The 16,207-nt window shown below is 43.7% G+C and overlaps 1 long non-coding RNA gene and 1 pseudogene across 3 annotated transcripts in view; one reads left to right on the top strand and one right to left on the bottom strand.

Annotated features, from left to right (window-relative positions):
- Nucleotides 1–653: 653 nt before the first annotated feature.
- On the bottom strand, nucleotides 654–2,281 carry LOC116555402 (annotated as a pseudogene).
- Nucleotides 2,282–10,201: 7,920 nt separating this feature from the next.
- LOC116555401 overlaps nucleotides 10,202–16,207 on the top strand; it is a 30,692-nt gene continuing 24,686 nt past the window's right edge. For 2 of the 3 annotated variants that reach the window (XR_004270519.1, XR_004270518.1), the window contains exon 1: nucleotides 13,454–15,882. This is a non-coding gene — a long non-coding RNA (uncharacterized LOC116555401). Of the gene's footprint in view, nucleotides 10,364–13,453; nucleotides 15,883–16,207 lie in introns of those variants that run through there. The other variant, XR_004270520.1, reaches the window with a different exon arrangement.

Below are 16,207 nucleotides of genomic sequence, written 5' to 3'. Positions count from 1 at the left end.
CCATAAGGCACCACCAATGGGGGATACCCTCCTGCCATGTGAAGGGCACCATTGCCTACTTGCCCAGAGGACTTCAGTCCCAGGCTAGGGGTGGTGAAAATCCAGCTAGCTCTCTCTTGTTATGGCCATACTTTGCAATCCTCACTGCAATGGTGATTATGTCTGTTTCCCAAGGTGGAAAGTCCCATGCAAGTCCCCACCACTATCAGGAATAGAACTTCCAACATTTGCCCTGCAGATTGCAAACGAGGCCAGGGATCTGGAGCACCAATAGTAACAACAACAGTAGCCATAATAATAGCTGATGCTTATGAAGTGCTTGCTGTGTTGTGTGCCTAGCACTGTGCTGAGCACTTTAAATGCACTTTCTAATTTAAACTTCACAGCAACCCTTTGTGGAATGTGTTGTTATACAGAAGAGAAAATCAAGGGCAGAAAAGTTTACTTGCCCCAGCTACGAAGTGAAACAGCCTAGATTGGACCCAGGCAGTCTTACTTCAGTTTCTCTCCCTTTTCTATGCCATCTTTATAAGGAAATTGAGACATATAACTATGTTTTTTTTTTAGGGTTAGATTTTATTTTGGACCAGAAAAAGCAAAAAAAAAACATAAGCCAATTGAATTGTTTTGCAGCTGGAGGCATGGGCAAGGGGGGTCCCCAGGCAGTAAACTCCCCACGGGTGGGCTGAGGGCTAGGGCTGAGCGTCGGATGGGTCTCCCGTTCCCTGTGCCCCGCTGCACAGCAACCTCCCTCCCGGGCTCTGGGGCAGCCTCAGGAGGGGCAGGCTGGGAGGGGCTGTTGCAGCTGTTCACTTGGGCAGGACGTCAGAGGACTCAGACACCAGCCTCCCATCGCGGGTCTCAATCTTCTTCACAACCACGGCCTTGGTGGAGCTGGTGCGGCTGAAGGTGGAGCCCGCGCCAGAGCCAAAGCTGGAGCCCAGGCCGTAGCTGAGGCCGGGGCTTGTGAGGCCCCCACAGGCAGAGCTCACACCACCTGCATAGCCGCTGGTGGTCTTCGTGTGGATACTCAGGTTCTGCATCCCAGACTCCAGCCGGCTGTCCTCGCCCTCCAGTAGCTTGCGGTAGGTGGCGATCTCGATGTCCAGGGCCAGTTGGACGTTCATCAGCTCCTGGTGGTCACGCAGCTGCCGTGCCATGTCCTGCTTGGCCTTCTGCAGGGCTTCCTCCAGCTGCTGCTGCTTGGCACGAGCATCCTTGAGTGCCCGGTCCCCGCGATGCTCACCATCTATAATGGCGGCCTCTAGGGAAGACCTCTGGCCTTTGAGGCCCTCCATCTCGGCCTGGAGCCGGCTGATGTTCCGGTTCATCTCGGAGATCTCAGTCTTCGAACGCCGCAGGTCATCCCCGTGCTTCCCAGACAGCTTCTGCAGCTCCTCATACTTGATCTGGTATACGCTCTCCGCCTCAGCCCTGCTGCGGTTGGCGATCTCCTCATACTGCGCCTTGACCTCAGCGATGATGCTATCCATGTCCAAGGAGCGGCTGTTGTCCATGGACAGCACCACAGAGGTGTCAGAGATCTGGGACTGCAGCTCCCGGATCTCCTCTTCATACAGCTGCCTGAGGAAGTTGATCTCGTCAGTCAGTCCTTCCAGGCGAGACTCCAGCTCTACCTTGTTCATGTAAACTTCATCCACATCCTTCTTGATGAGGACAAATTCATTCTCCACCTCTGTACGCTTATTGATCTCTTCCTCATACTTGTTCTTGAAGTCCTCCACCAGCCCCTGCATGTTGCCAAGCTCCGCCTCCAGCTTCAGCTTCTCCTGGCCCAGAGTCTCCAGCTGCCGCCTCAGGTTGTTGATGTAGCTCTCAAACATGTTGTCCATGTTGCTCCAAGCCGTTTTCTGCTGCTGCAGGAGGCTCCACTTGGTCTCCAGCATCTTGTTCTTCTGCTCCAGGAACTGCACCTTGTCGATGAAGGAAGCAAACTTGTTGTTGAGGGTCTTGATCTGCTCCTTCTCCTGGGTACGCACAACCTGGATGTTGGGGTCCATGTCCAGCTTAATGGGGTTCAGCAGGCTCTGGTTGATGGTGACGGCGGTGATGCCTCCCGGGCCTATGCCGCTGGTCCCAGCATAGCCTGCATCCAGGCCACCGCGGAAGCCAGCGCTGCTCACTTGGGAGAAGCTCGAGGAGCTTGAACGGGCACTGGGCCCACTCGTGAAGGAGCGGCTGCTGAAGGCCCCGGGGCCAGTGGTGGACACCCTGGAGGACTTCTGGGTCACCCTGATGGACATGGTGGAGGCAGGAGTGGAAGCAGGCGGGCTGAACCAGAGAGAGATTCCAGAGGAGCGGAGAAGCTGCTGCTTGGACCTTGTTTTTTGTTTTTTGAGATGGAATTTTACTCTGTCACCAGGCTGGAGTGCAGTGGTGCGATCTTGGTTTACTGCAACCTCTGCCTCCTGGGTTCAAGCGATTTTCCTGCCTCAGCTTCCCAAGTAGCTGGGACTACAGGCGTGTGCCACCATACCTAGCTAATTTTTGTATTTTTAGTAGAGATGAGGTTTCACCAGGTCGGCCAGGATTGTCTTGATCTCTTGAGTTCATGATCCTCCTGCCTCAGCCTCCCAAAGTGCTGGGATTACAGGTGTAAGCCACTGCGCCTGGCCCAGTCAGCTATGTTTTACACATTCCTTCTGTGCTTGGCCCTTTCCTTTCAATGTCTCATTTAATCCAAATGACACCCTAGGAGGTGAATATTAGTTTTACAAATAGGACTCTTGCAAGGAAGTGACTTGCCTAAGGCTATGCAGGGCCTTGGGCAAGCTTTGCATTTTGACTGTTCAGCCCCAAACCAAGAGAGACAAGAGAAGGGGCCTCAGGACTGCCCTCAGAACACTTACAATCTGGACAAGATTTACCCAACATGCCATTAATTCACAACACTTAGCATCCCTCCCTAAGGTCCAGATGACAAAGTGCGTTTATTTCTGTGACATCGCTCTGTGCGGAGACTGTGGAAAACTGGGAATCGTTTCTTGACAGGTGGACACAAGGATTCCAAAAGGAAGAGGAGGTAAATAAAGGGGATCTGGGACCAGGCGTGGTGGCGCACACCTGTAATACCAGCACTTGGGAAGGCTGAGGTGGGTGGATCTCGAGGTTAGGAGTTCAAAACCAGTGTGGCCAAGATGGTGAAAACCCGACTCTACTAAAAAAAACTACAAAAAAATTAGCCAGGTGTGGTGGCAGGAGGCTGTAATCCCAGGTACTCAGGAGGCTGGAGCGGAGAATGGCTTGAACCTGGGCAGCAGAGGTTGCAGTGGGCCAGGATTGTGCCACTGCACTCCAGCCTGGGAGACAGAGCGAGACTCCGTCTCAAAAATAAATAAATAAATATAAAAAATCAAAAGGGATCTGGATCCTTGCTACTTAAAGTGTGGTCCCAGACCAGCAACACTGACCCACCCTGAAGAGTGACTGTTATTTCCAGGGCGTGGCACTCTTTCTTGGGCACCAGTTGTTCCTTCCCCACACATACCTTGGTGCACAAAAGGAGCTCACATCAGATTGGTGGAGACCTGGGTTCTATGCAGCAGTCCCTCTCACTTGCTATGTGACTTGGGGCAAGTTCTGACCCTTCTCTGGGTCTTAGTTCCCTCCTGTATGGGAAAACAACTGCCCAGATAAGTCGTTTTCAATCCTCAGGGCCTATTCCTATCTCTTGGGGAACTTTTAAAAAATTCTGATGCCTGGGCTTATAGCCAGAAATCCTGATTTAATCGGTGTGGGGCGAGGCCCAGGGACTGGTACTTTTAAATCTTCCCCAGATCATTACATTGGTTTTATTTTTTTTGGTTGCTTGTTTGTTTTTTGAGACAGAGAAAGACTGTCGCCCAGGTTGGGGTGTAGTGTGCGATCTCCGTTCACTGCAACCTCCGCCTCCCGGATTCAAGTGGTTCTCTGCCTCAGTCTCCTGAGTAGTTGGGACTATGGGTGCACTACCATTTCAGGCTAATTTTTGTATTTTTAGTAGAAACACGGTTTCAACATGTTGGCCAGGCTGGTCTCAAACTCCTGACCTCCTGAAGAGGGGGCAAGTGATCTGCTCCCCTCGGCCTCCCAAAGTGCTGGGATTACAGTCGTGAGCCACCACGGCTGGCCCCAGCTCATTACCCTGTACAGCCAGTGTTGAGAAAATGGCTGGTTTTTAAAAATCTGGATGCATCAGTATTTGCTGCTCTTGAGGCTTCAGATACCCAGGCCCACCCAGACCTGTTGAGTTAGAATTTCCTTGCTGTGTGGTGGGGCTGGACATGAGTACATTTAACAAGCTCACAAGGTGATACTGACATACCAAAGCTTCAGAACTCCTGGAATCAATGGCCTCTGAGGTCTCTTTCAGCTCTGATTCTGAGGTCCTCCCTGTCAATGATTTCTTTCTTTCTCTCCACGCAGGAGCTGCCAGTTGGTGGTGAGCAGAGACGTCATCAGCTTGTAAGCTGAGCTTCAGTGTCCCCTGAGAATGCAGCCAGCTGGCAACGGTGGAAGAAAACGGTGAACTCATTTGACTTTTCTTTGTCAGCTGTTCCATGTATATGATGTGCAAGAGGACTGGGGCTCTGTGTCAAGGCCAGCTGGGATGCTGAGGTTTTGTGTTAGGACCAAGGGGGAGGCTGATGGCTGTTCTTGTTTGTGCTGCTCCACGCCATGGCCTAAAGGTGGGTACTAGCCACTGGCTGCTGCTGCCTGGACCCCAGCCCAAACCCACTGGAATGAGAGAGATGAGTCTTAGAGTAGACGCAAATTAACCTACCCAAATTTGTCTCTCTGGGTCAGCCCCCAGGTAGGCAAGATAGATACCTTGACTGCCAGGAGAACCCAGTACTGGAGTAAGGAACCGAGAGGCAGGCTCGTAGCAGGCTCTATGCCGAGCTCTGATTCTACCCTGTCTCAGAGAGGCCATCCTGGTATCTCGTTTCCTCCATGCGGTATGTGGCGATTTAATGGTAGTGAAATTTATTGTGGGTAATGGAGTGTCAAGCTCCTTATTGCTAATGGATGGTTTCAAATGTGGAGAAAGATTTATTAGATAAATCAAGCATACACCTCTGAGAGAATATTACTGTGAGTGAAAACAATTATATAGTTAAACAAAGAGGAAAGAAAATTTAAATGCATCTTTAAAGGTCTCCTTAAATCAGTTTAAATGTGTGATTTTTAAAAGATGGAGGGGATTAGTTTCAGCAAATTACTCATCAATTTTTTTTTTTTTAATTCAATGGGAAACCAACAGCCCTACTTGGCTTCCATTTAAAAATGTTATTGGTATTTGAAGAAGAAAGGAAAAAAAGTTAAGGAAGTGACTTGGGTAGCCTATTGCAGTTCTCAGGTTCTAATTTCCTTGGTGTATACTGAGCTCTCCCTGGAGCAGAAGGAAGGGGTCAGGGAGGCAGCAGCCAGAACCGTCATTCAGAGAGGAGGATCAGGGATGTCTAACTGATATTAGACAATGCATCAGAGCTTTAGAGCTGGAAGCAACTTTGGAGGACATTTGGACAATTTCATTGTGCCTGTGAAGAAGCTAAGGTCCAGAGAAGAAAAGGGGCTTTTCTAAGAACCCATAGGTGGTAGATTGCAGAGCCAGAAGTTGGGCTTTGCCATTGCTGTCTCCGTGCAATGGGAATAATATTTGTCTCAGGGTGTCTGGAGGAGACAAGAACCTAGGAAAAGTACTCTGGAAAGCATTCATGCTTAGTCCTGGAAGGGATGGTCTGTGGAAGAGATTGGCTGTGAGCCTCCCTGGTGGGTTCATTTTTGTGAGGGGCCTTTCCTCTACCCTTGGCCACTTCAGCAGTTCCACAGCCAGCACTGTAGCTGGCTGAGGTTCCACACCTCTTTCCCCAACCAAGCTGAGGAGAGGCACAGGCAGACACAAGCCCCTGACATTTTCCTTGAGATGGTGACAGCTGGTAAGACTTTTGACTAAAGGAATAAAGAGCAAGCGGGCGAAAAAAAGTTACTGTGTTAAAAGTGGTTTAAAAATGTTGTGCACCATCTGTTTGGCCACCATGGATTTTTGGGGCATGTGTAGGGGGAGAGACCTCTCCCCTCCCACTCCTGAGCTTCACCTCGATAAGGACCGACTAGGAGAAGTTTGAGCATGTCTGCAGGCTTTGTTTTCCATGTTCCTCAAACGTTCTTTCTGCTCCCTTCCCTTAGCTTCCAAAAATGCGTGCTCTCATTCTGCTTCCTGAAAAGATAATTTCTTAATTGCTAATAAAATAGAGAGACTGCAAAGCTTGGCACATATGGATCAACAGGCAGGTGTTTGATTTTGGCCTTTGCTGTCTGAGCTTGGTTCTACTGGAAGGGAAATAGAACCTAAAAAACAGGTATTGAAAGACACATTTTGAATGTTCTCACTCACATGTGGGAGCTACAAATTAAAACAATTGAACTCATGGAGATGGAGTAGAATGATGGTTACAAGAGGCTGGCCTGGGAAGTGGGGAGCAGGGGAAAAAGTGGGGATGATTAATGGCTGCAAACATATAGTTAGATAGAAGGAATTGGTGCTAGTATTTGATAGCACAACAGGCTGACTATAGTCAACAATAATTTATTGTGTATTTAGAAATATCTAAAAGAGTAGTATTGGAATGTTCCTAACACAAATAACTGATAGATACTTGAGGTGAACACCCCAATTACCCTGAAGTGATCATTACACATTGCATGGCTACATTAAAACATTACATGTACCCCATAAATATATACATCTACTATGTACCCATAGCAATTAAAATTTTTTTAAAAGAAAATACCATTTGAAGCAAAATAATAAGAAAAACTAAAAACCAAGAAAAGCAAACAAAACCAGGTATTTAAGCTCTGCTCCACCTAGTAATACCACAATCAGGTTTCCCTTCACATCCTAACTCTTTAGACCGCTTCTGCTGACATTTTTTATGAAATTTGTCTGAGATGTTTTTCAGGTTTTTTTTTTCCTTTTGTGAATAGGGTTATAAAAATATATATTCTACATCGTTATTGCTGTAGTACATGAAAATTATTAATTTTGTGTGTTGATTTTATGTCTGATCGACTTAACTCATATTTGATTCCATTTGCTTCTTGTGGAATTTTCTGATAGATGGTTATATTGACTGCAAATACTAACAGTTTGTCTCTCTATTCAGAGTTACATTTCTTATTTTCTTCTCTTGTCTTTATGGGTAAGCTCACAGGGCAATATTGAAAAGTAGTAGTGATTAGAGACATCTTTGCCTGGTTTCTGATTTTAAAGGAATTGTTTCTGATATTAACCATGATATACACTCTGGGTCTATGGTATAAAAACATTACAAATAGAATTTGTTAGTTTTAGTCAGAAATGGGTGTTAAATCATATTAAATGTTAGCATCAGTTGAGATTATCTGTTGAGATGATTTTACTCTAGTGAGGAACATTACTTGCTTTCTAATGTTGGACCATTCTTACATTTTTTGCTCCTAATATCTTACTAGTTTTTACTTTCTAATACTTTAGATAGAATTTTTCTATCTTTGCTCATAAGTAGTATTGACTTATTTCCTTCATCTGTGTTTCCTTACCCACTTCTGGTATTAGGTTATGGTAGCCACATGGAATGAGTTAGAGTCATTTTTATCTTTTTCCATGCCTTTCAAAGTATACCACATGGGACTATGGATCTTTTGAATGTTTGCTAGAACTTGACCATAAACTTTCTCATTTTGGTGCATTTTATTGGAAGTAGGTCTTAAATTACTATTTCAATTTTTTATGATTATTGGTCTTCCATTATTTTCTTCTTGAACCAATTTTTGTGATTTATTGTTTCCCAGGAAATTATTCATTCATTTAGATTTTGAAAGGTTTTGGTCTAAAGTCTCACTAATTGAAAATGTGCTTTGTGTATTATGTCTCTTTTCTCAGTCTTAATGTTGTTTAAATATCACCATTACTCCCTCTCTTCCCACTTTCAGTCACAGGCTGCTCTAATTTATTGATATTTTCAAAGAAACAGCTTTTAGTTTTATTGATCTATATTATTGATTTTTTGTGTTCTAGTTAATTAGTTTTTGCTTTTTATCTTTATTAATATCTTCCTCTAATTTCATTGAGTTTGTTTTGCTTTTCTCCTTCTAACTTCTTGAATTAAAGAGCTTATTGACTTTGCTTTTACTTTTTTCCTGGTTTCTAATAACTTTATTTGAGACTATACATTTTCATGAGTTATGTATCTATCTCAGGTTTTTGATATATGGCCTCTTCTTGTATTCATTTCTAAATAGTACATTTTTTTCTTTGCCAATGTAGAATTTTTTAAAAGTATTTAGCATGCTCAGGTGCACAGAATTGTTTAGCCATTTTTTTTGTTGTTAATTTCTAGTTTTATTACATTTTGTCCCAGAAAGTAACCTGTCAGACTCCTTTCTAATGAAATTTGTTAAGGTTTCCTTTGTGAATAATTTTTTAAAAATGTTTCATGTATGACTGAAGATAATGAAGTCTCTTTTTCTTAACATCGATGTTCTCACTTTAAAATTATAATGTGTATGTTCTTCAGATCCTCTCTAACTGTCTCTGATCCACAGCTACTTGATCTGGTGATTTCTGAGAGCTGAATAGCAAGGTCTCTTACCATGATTGTAGATTAACACTTTCTCCTTGTATATTATTCAGTTTTTGCTTTCTGTATTGAAGCTAAGTTATTGGGTGCATAAAAGTTTATGGCTGAGGTATCTTCTCTATTGATGTTATATTTTATCAACAGGGATACTCCATCCCCCTACTTCCTTTCATTGTTCTTTGCCATGAGTTCTATTTTTTTGATATTATCACAACTTGGCTTTCTTTTTCTTAGAATTTGTACAACATAGCTATTTTCATTATTTTATTTTTCACCTCGCTGTCTCATTTTGCTTTAGGTGTATTTTACAAGCAGCATGTATCTGGATGTTAGTTTCTAAATATAAGATTTTCCATTTGAATAACTTTTCATTTTTTCTTCTATAATGGTTTGAAATTATTCATCTTATTTTATATTGCTAACCCTAGATTGATGCATTGAAGCATTTTAAGAGACATATTAATATTTAGAGTCAATCATTTCCTAGATCCTAACATCAAAAAATATTGAAAACTTCTATTTCTTTCCTGCTCACTTTCTCCTATTACTCTCTTTCTTCCCCGTCCTCCAGAACTGTGAGGATGTAAATTTCTGTTGTTTAAACTCCCCAGTCTGTGATATTTTGCTATGGCAGCCAAAGTTGATTAATCTGTTTTGTTTCTTGGAGAAATTTTCTCTTTTTCCTTGTAAATTTTTCCAAAAATGTTTGAGTGTGAGTCTTTTTATTTAACTTACTCAGCAGTTGATAGGCCCTTTCAATCTAAAGACTTCTATCTTTTTTTCAATCTAAAGACTTCTATCTTTTTTTCAATCTAAAGACTTCCATCTTTTTTTCTCTCTCTGCCTCTTATTTCTCCTCCTTCATTCCTCTTATTCCCATTTTCTGATTAAATGGATTTTTGTACTGTTTGATTCATTCTCCATTTCTCTTTAGTTTTTTCTTAACTTCCATGTTTCCTTCTGTGTTCTGTTTCTGGGAAAAGTCCTTGGTTGAATCTTCCACTTTAGTAATTTTCTCTTAGTTTTTACCTATTTTGATATTTGGCTCATATGTTGATTTTTTTAAGTTTCAATACTCGAGTTTATAATTTCCAAGATATTCATCTGATAATTTTGTATGTGTGCCACATTCCCTTGCATGAGAATACTAATTAGATTTTTATAAAGTATTTTCCTATTGATTCTGTTAATTCTTTCCATGGGCATTTAGTTCTTCAGTTTGTTCAATTTAGTTCTTCATGTCCAGTTTAGTTCTTCGGATGGTTAAATTTGGGACTTTTCTTTCATGAGGTTGATTTTCTTCAGAACCCCAACCAAGCATCCCATCAATCATCCTTGGGTGCTCCTGCTGCCTTGGAAGCTGGTGTTCCTCCATTTCTTGTAGCAGGTCTCTCCTTTGTGCTGTTGGGATGTGGTTTCCTTCTTCAGTCTTCTCCATCTGCCTTTCTCCTTTCAGCCATTCCTAACTTTTTCATCCACTGGGTACCCTTCTTTTTTTCCATACTGCTATGGATTTTTATTATTATATGTTATATTCTTATTTATATGCTGTATTGGTTATATTGCATTTTATTTATATTATCATCAATGTTTATTATTGTTATTATTTCTTTTTTTCTAAGAGTTTAGGATAAGAAGGGGAATATGGAGATTTTGCCCTGGTTCACTGTTTTTATCCAACCTCCTCAACTTTGTATGTATTGAAGACTGATGTTTTAAACACAGTTCCAAAGATGAGGGTGAGTAGTTTGACTAGGAGTTACCAGGGTTAGGAGATCCAGGAGTTACCTGGGTCTGCCCTTTGAGTCTGGCCAACAGCTGCACTGCACTCACAGTCCATAGTTCCATTAGTGGCATTTTTCCACCGGGAATTCCCTTTGTGTTTATTTCCAATGTTAAGATGTTCTTATCCTGCCTCACCTCTGGTTGGAAAGCTTGTGAACTCAGATGGGTTTCCCATTTGCTGATCAGCCATGAATTATTAGTGCAGGAGAAGAGATGGACATAAAGAAATCAACCTGCTTCTTTGTGTCTGGCATGAGGGGATGTGGTAGGCATTGTGATATGCCACCTAGATCTACTTCTACATTTCCCCTGTCTCTCCTTTGAGGATTGCCTCTGATAAAAGAATGGCTTTGCCCCTGGTGGTCAGTAGCCGTCTTTCTCAGCCTTCTGCCCCAACTCAGGCAGTTCTGAAGGCTCACCTTACCTTCAGAACTCCCCATGCTTCCCTGACAATACATTGCAGTTCACTGTCTCCCTCTTCCCAATCTGCCTCCTCCCTTTCATTCCACTGGTGCTGACCCCAAGATCAACTCCCTAATGAACCTCATGCCTGCTAAACTTCATCTCAGGGTCTGCTTCCTGTGGATCCCAACCTATGATCAAGTATTTACTGAAAGTTACTACATGTAGCAGAGCAAAGCACCATTGTAGCTATATTTGGCTACAGAAACCCTTCAACCCGCCCTGGGAAATGGGGAAAGTATGGGGAGGCAACGGCCCCTTACACATGCATTTCGATTTGCCCACCCAAATCTCTCCTTCTGCAGCTTCCCCAGCTCAGAAAATGGTAATACATCTATTCAGTCAATCAAGACGGAAATCTTAGAGTAATTTCTGACCTCAAACTCTAACACCACGTTAATTAAATTCATCAGGGAATCTGCTCAGCTTTACCATCCAAAATCCTAAATCTGACCCTTTCTTACCACCTGGAATGCCAACCCCTGGGTCCCAGCCACCATCACCATCCCTAGCTTGGATTACAGCAATTGCCACTGTGAAAGGAAAAATAAAATCTTAGGACCCCCAACTCAGCATGTCAAGGGAAAAGTTAAGTCTGGAAACCAAGTCATGCCAAAAACTTGCCTTTCCTTTTGTTCCTAAATAGATAGCTACTAGATAGAAGGCCACGTTCTGCCCAGGGGGCCTCCCTCACCCTGACAATGTAAATTAACGGCTTATCTTTATGGTTCAGGACAAGAGGAGACTAGAAATTGTACCCCTCCCTTCCACCGCCTACCCCGAGATGAATTTATATTCGACTTCTTTCTGTACTCTGTATTTACTGTATCTTATGTAAAGTGCAGATTTACTGAGCGCGAGACGAATACATAATTGACTGTTCCACTGCCCCCTCCTTTTCATATACAACATGTGGATTCAGTAAATGCTAATCAAAGCCTCATAAAAATGTAACAATATCCTCCCTCTATTTTTTTCGCTCCTTTCCCTGCTTGCCCATCTTTTCCCTGTTAAATATTGAAGACCTTAAAATCCTCCTTGGAAGAAGTGTGAGCCACAGATCCTATTGTGGCTTGTGTCTCTTTATCCCAGGCATGCCCTCAACTTGGGTAAAATCAGCCTTTAAATTGATTGACATCACTTTTTTTTTTTTTTCGGTTTATACCACCTAATCAAGCTCTCAGCTTCCAAACTCTTAGCCCCTACAATCTATTCGCAACACAGCAGTCAAAAGGATCTTTTAAAACCAAAGTCCATTCATGTGTCTCCTTGGCTCAAAGTTCTCCAATATTTTCCATCTCATTTTAATCAAAACTCCTAGCCCTTCTATGGCGCCCAAGGCTCTTTATGACCCGGCCCTCCCCTGCCGTCCTGCTGACCTTTCTTCCACTACTTCCCCCTTGCTCACGCCAGTCCATGCCAAGCTTGTTCCTGACCTACTTGAAGTTCTCCCTGCTGCAAATGGCCGGATAGCTTCATGGCTCCTTCCCTCACTTCCTTCAACTTCCATTTCAAATGTCCTCTTATCTTCCTTCACCACCCAGTTAATGACGCTAACTTCCTCTCCCTACAATCCTAACTTTGGCACTAAACCATGTGTATTTTTTCCCATGCAATAGATTTCCTTGTTTATTTAGTCTGTTTCTACCCCAAGCAGAATGGAAACTTTATGAGAAGTGCTTTGTTCACTTCTATATTCTTAACATCCAGAAGACTGCTCAGCACAGAGTGGATGTTAAATAAGTGTTTGTCAAATAAATGAAATTTTAATTCCCTGACTGTTCCCATCTCAGATGGGAAAATTGCTTAAGCACAGATAATATTCCTCTTTCTGCCTCTTACTTGTCTAATGACCTTCCATGAGCCCCTTTACCCTATCAGTCTATCAGGAAGCTGAGGGGCTGAGACAAGTGGTCACTCAGTATCTCTTCTCGGTCTGATCTTTTGCTGAAATTGTGATTTGTTGAATGCAAACAACCTGGTGTGACATTACTGCCACTGTGTTTCTATTGCTTAAGTGAATTCCAAATGAAGCCCAGCTCCAGCTTCCCTAGCATTCCTCCCCTGTGTCATCCCACCTGCAGGGAGTGGCCCCAAGTGCTTGACTTTCTTTCCATTTTAACCTTCCCATGCCTTTTCTGTGTCCTGTGATTTGCTTTGGCCTCACATTGGGCAGATTGTATGTCATTGCCCTTTGCTCTGGTCAATGGGATATGAGCAGCTGTGAAGTCAGCAGCAGCTTGAAATAAACTTGAGTGGTGAGCTTGCCCTCTTGGGCTTCTTCCATCACAATGAGAACATGTCTTGGCTAGCCCAGTGGGTCTGAGAAGAACTGAGAGATACCTGGGGTACCTGGATCAAACTCAAGGCCAGAGCCAAACTCAGTCAAGCTCAGGCGAGATCAGCAGAGCTGCCCCAGCTAACCCATATATGTATGAGTGGGAATAATAATGTTATAAGCACCGAGTACTGGGGTGCTTTGTTATGTGGCATTATTATGGCAGGAGCTGACTAATACATCAGTCTTCCAAAACTCAGCTCAAGGTACATACTCTTCCAGAAAACATTCCCTTAGCCCAAGGGCATGGCCTAACAGTGAGAATTTCAGGTCTGTTTCAGGTTAGTGAGATCAACTGCTTGCAAGAACTGAGAGACTGCAACAGAAAGAGGGGAAAATGGGCAGCCAATATTGTGCAGTTGTGCCATTTGATGACTCTGCAAACAGGAAGAACAAGGATCGAGAGGATTTATAGTATGAGCTGGTAGAATGGAGCTGGGGCTGGCTTCTTTTCCATTTTTTTTTCACAAGTCTCCCCACCAGGACACAGGAGCTGCCCTTGGCCTGAAATGTGGTTCGACCTACGGCTTCTGGGTGTATCAGACTGGGGCAGCAGGGCACTGGTATTCTGACAGTGAACATTACACCTTTCAAATGGACATTGCAGAGATTTAGAATTGAGTCTCGTCAAAATATCCTGATTTACATGTTAGGAAAGTCAAGGGAGAAGTTACTTTATCTTCCTTCTAACCCGTTGGAAAGATTTTTAAGGAGACTTTACTGCAATCGTTGTTTCTATTGCTTAAGTGAATTCCAATTGCTACTGTAAATTCCATTCATTATTTAAATAGCTTTAGCTCCCTTAAGAACCTAAGTGCCTTACAGAGAGGAAGGAGGTTTCAAATCCATGCAGGGTGGGGAACTGCTCAGGGGGCTCAAATCCTGGGGCATAGGGAGAGGGACTGCAGTGTTCATGATGGGTCTGTAGGGAGGCAGATCAAGAGCCGGACTGAGTGATGGTAGGAGCTGGGAGAATTGCTAAGATCATCTGGGACTAGGATGCTTTCCTAACTTTCCTGATCCTAAGAATCCTCTGAATCATTTGTCAAAAATAGATCTGCAGACCCTTCCTCTGGAGATTCTATTTTAGCAGATCTGAAATGGAGTCCAAAATTTCATACTTTCAAGAAAGACCACACTTGATTTTGACAAGTAGACATGTTTGGAAAATACTGATCTATCAAGCTGCCTTGTTTTATAGGTGAATAAATTGAGTCCCAAGGAGGGGTCTTTTCCCAGATCACAGAGCCCCAGTTAGTGCTAGAGCTAAATCCAGGACAAGATCACTGAGACCTGAATGGCAGGTTTAGGATGCCCAATTTGCAGCTGTGCTGCTGGGACTGGAACTGGTAGTGTCGTCTGCAGGTCCCTCGAAACATTTGTTTAGCTGCTGACTTTCTGTAAGAACAGCTGAAGGCAGTGCTCCTGGAGTCAGACAGACCAGGTTCAAATGCTGACTTTACTTTTGATTCACTGAACAACCTTGTGCAAATGGCTTAATTTTTCTGAGCCATTAATATGGCTATTAAATCAGATAATGTACCTGCCCCTAGTAGGTGCTCAATAAATGATTATTGCTTATGAAGCGCTAGACCCCCTTCCAACTCAAAGAACTGGCCAGTATGAACTCATTTAATAAACAAAACAAGCCTATTATTAACCCCATTTTAAAATGAAGAAAATTGAAGAAAACTTGAGTGACTGGTTTAAATCACGCATAGCAAGTGAGAAGCAGAGGCGGATGTGAACTCATGTAGTCTGTAGCCCCCTTCTTTCCCTTGAGGGCAGGGTCTGGGTCCCACTTACCCCAGCATGGCCCCTGGTGCAGGCCTCTGCACACAAGTAGATATCAATAAGTGCCTGATGAATGAGATTGAGATTTAAAGACAGGATGAGAAATTCACTTCGAGTGTGGCTGAGGGTGGGGTATTAGCATGGGGCAGCCGGAGATGGCAGTAGGAGAACCTAGGTAGAGAAGCCTGTACCCAGGGAAGATGGGACAGAGCCTGCAGGAGCAATCCCTGGGAGTTAAAGACTGGTTTCAGGCCGAACAATTAGCATTGAAATGCGCAGAAGCCTGGAAGTTTTTTGCATTGTCGCCTGCAATAAGGAAAAATCCAGACTGAACTGGCTGCTTGGATCAGAAGTGATGTAACGAGCTGGCTTTGGCCTAGTTTTTGTAAAGCAGGCGGGCCCCTGGCTCTCCCACACCATTTTTTCCAGAATTGGCAAGTGACAGCTACCGCCATCTAGTGGTCCGAGTGGCACTGCACAGTCATGGGGAAAAAAGGTTGGTCTGCACCACAGGGGCTAGAGGATGCCCCTGGCTTCCGTCTCCCAGAAGATGAGAGCCCCCAATGGTGGTAGAGAGTTTATTCTGTTCAAGGCATGTTCTTACCTTTTGCTTCATTAGATCTTCTCAACAATCCAGGAGGTCGTCAGGGGCCATTAACTCCATTTTACGGTGAGGCGACAAGTCCCTAAAGGAGAGGGGTCTTGTTCAGAGTTGTATTGTCAGTTATTAATGGATCCAGGACTGAAGCCCAAGCCTTCACAATACAATTTCTTAGCCCAGAAGTAATACAGAGAGGTTGTCGGGTCCTTTAAAGTCTCCTTGAACAGGGAATGGAAGATGATTAATCCTGGAGGTCTTGGTCACGTCTCTGCATGGAGGTGAGTCCCCTTCAGCTCAATGACTTGCAACTTTTCTCTGGAAAGAGAATCTTCACTTGGGGATATCTCGGCTGATAATACTCACATGGGAGGTTTCAGAAGAAGATGAATACTGTCCCTCCAGCTCTTTACTATTGTCTGTAGTAAAGGCCTGGTCATGTGGCGGTCAAGGTAGTTTGATTTAAGCATCTGGGGATTGCATCTGTTTTGAGGCCCAATGAGGGGATGGTTGATGAGTGGAAGATGTCTTTGGATGAAATTAATATACAAATGGGGATCTCTATTGGGAGAATCATTCAGTTATCAACTTCAAGAAATCAAAGTT

This window comes from Sapajus apella, unplaced genomic scaffold (assembly GCF_009761245.1).
Source record: "Sapajus apella isolate SASKATOON/1434 unplaced genomic scaffold, GSC_monkey_1.0 scaffold15, whole genome shotgun sequence".
NCBI lineage: Eukaryota > Metazoa > Chordata > Mammalia > Primates > Cebidae > Sapajus > Sapajus apella.
The sequence above is the reverse complement of the archived record's forward strand: the minus strand, read 5'-3'. Positions and strand labels throughout refer to the sequence as shown.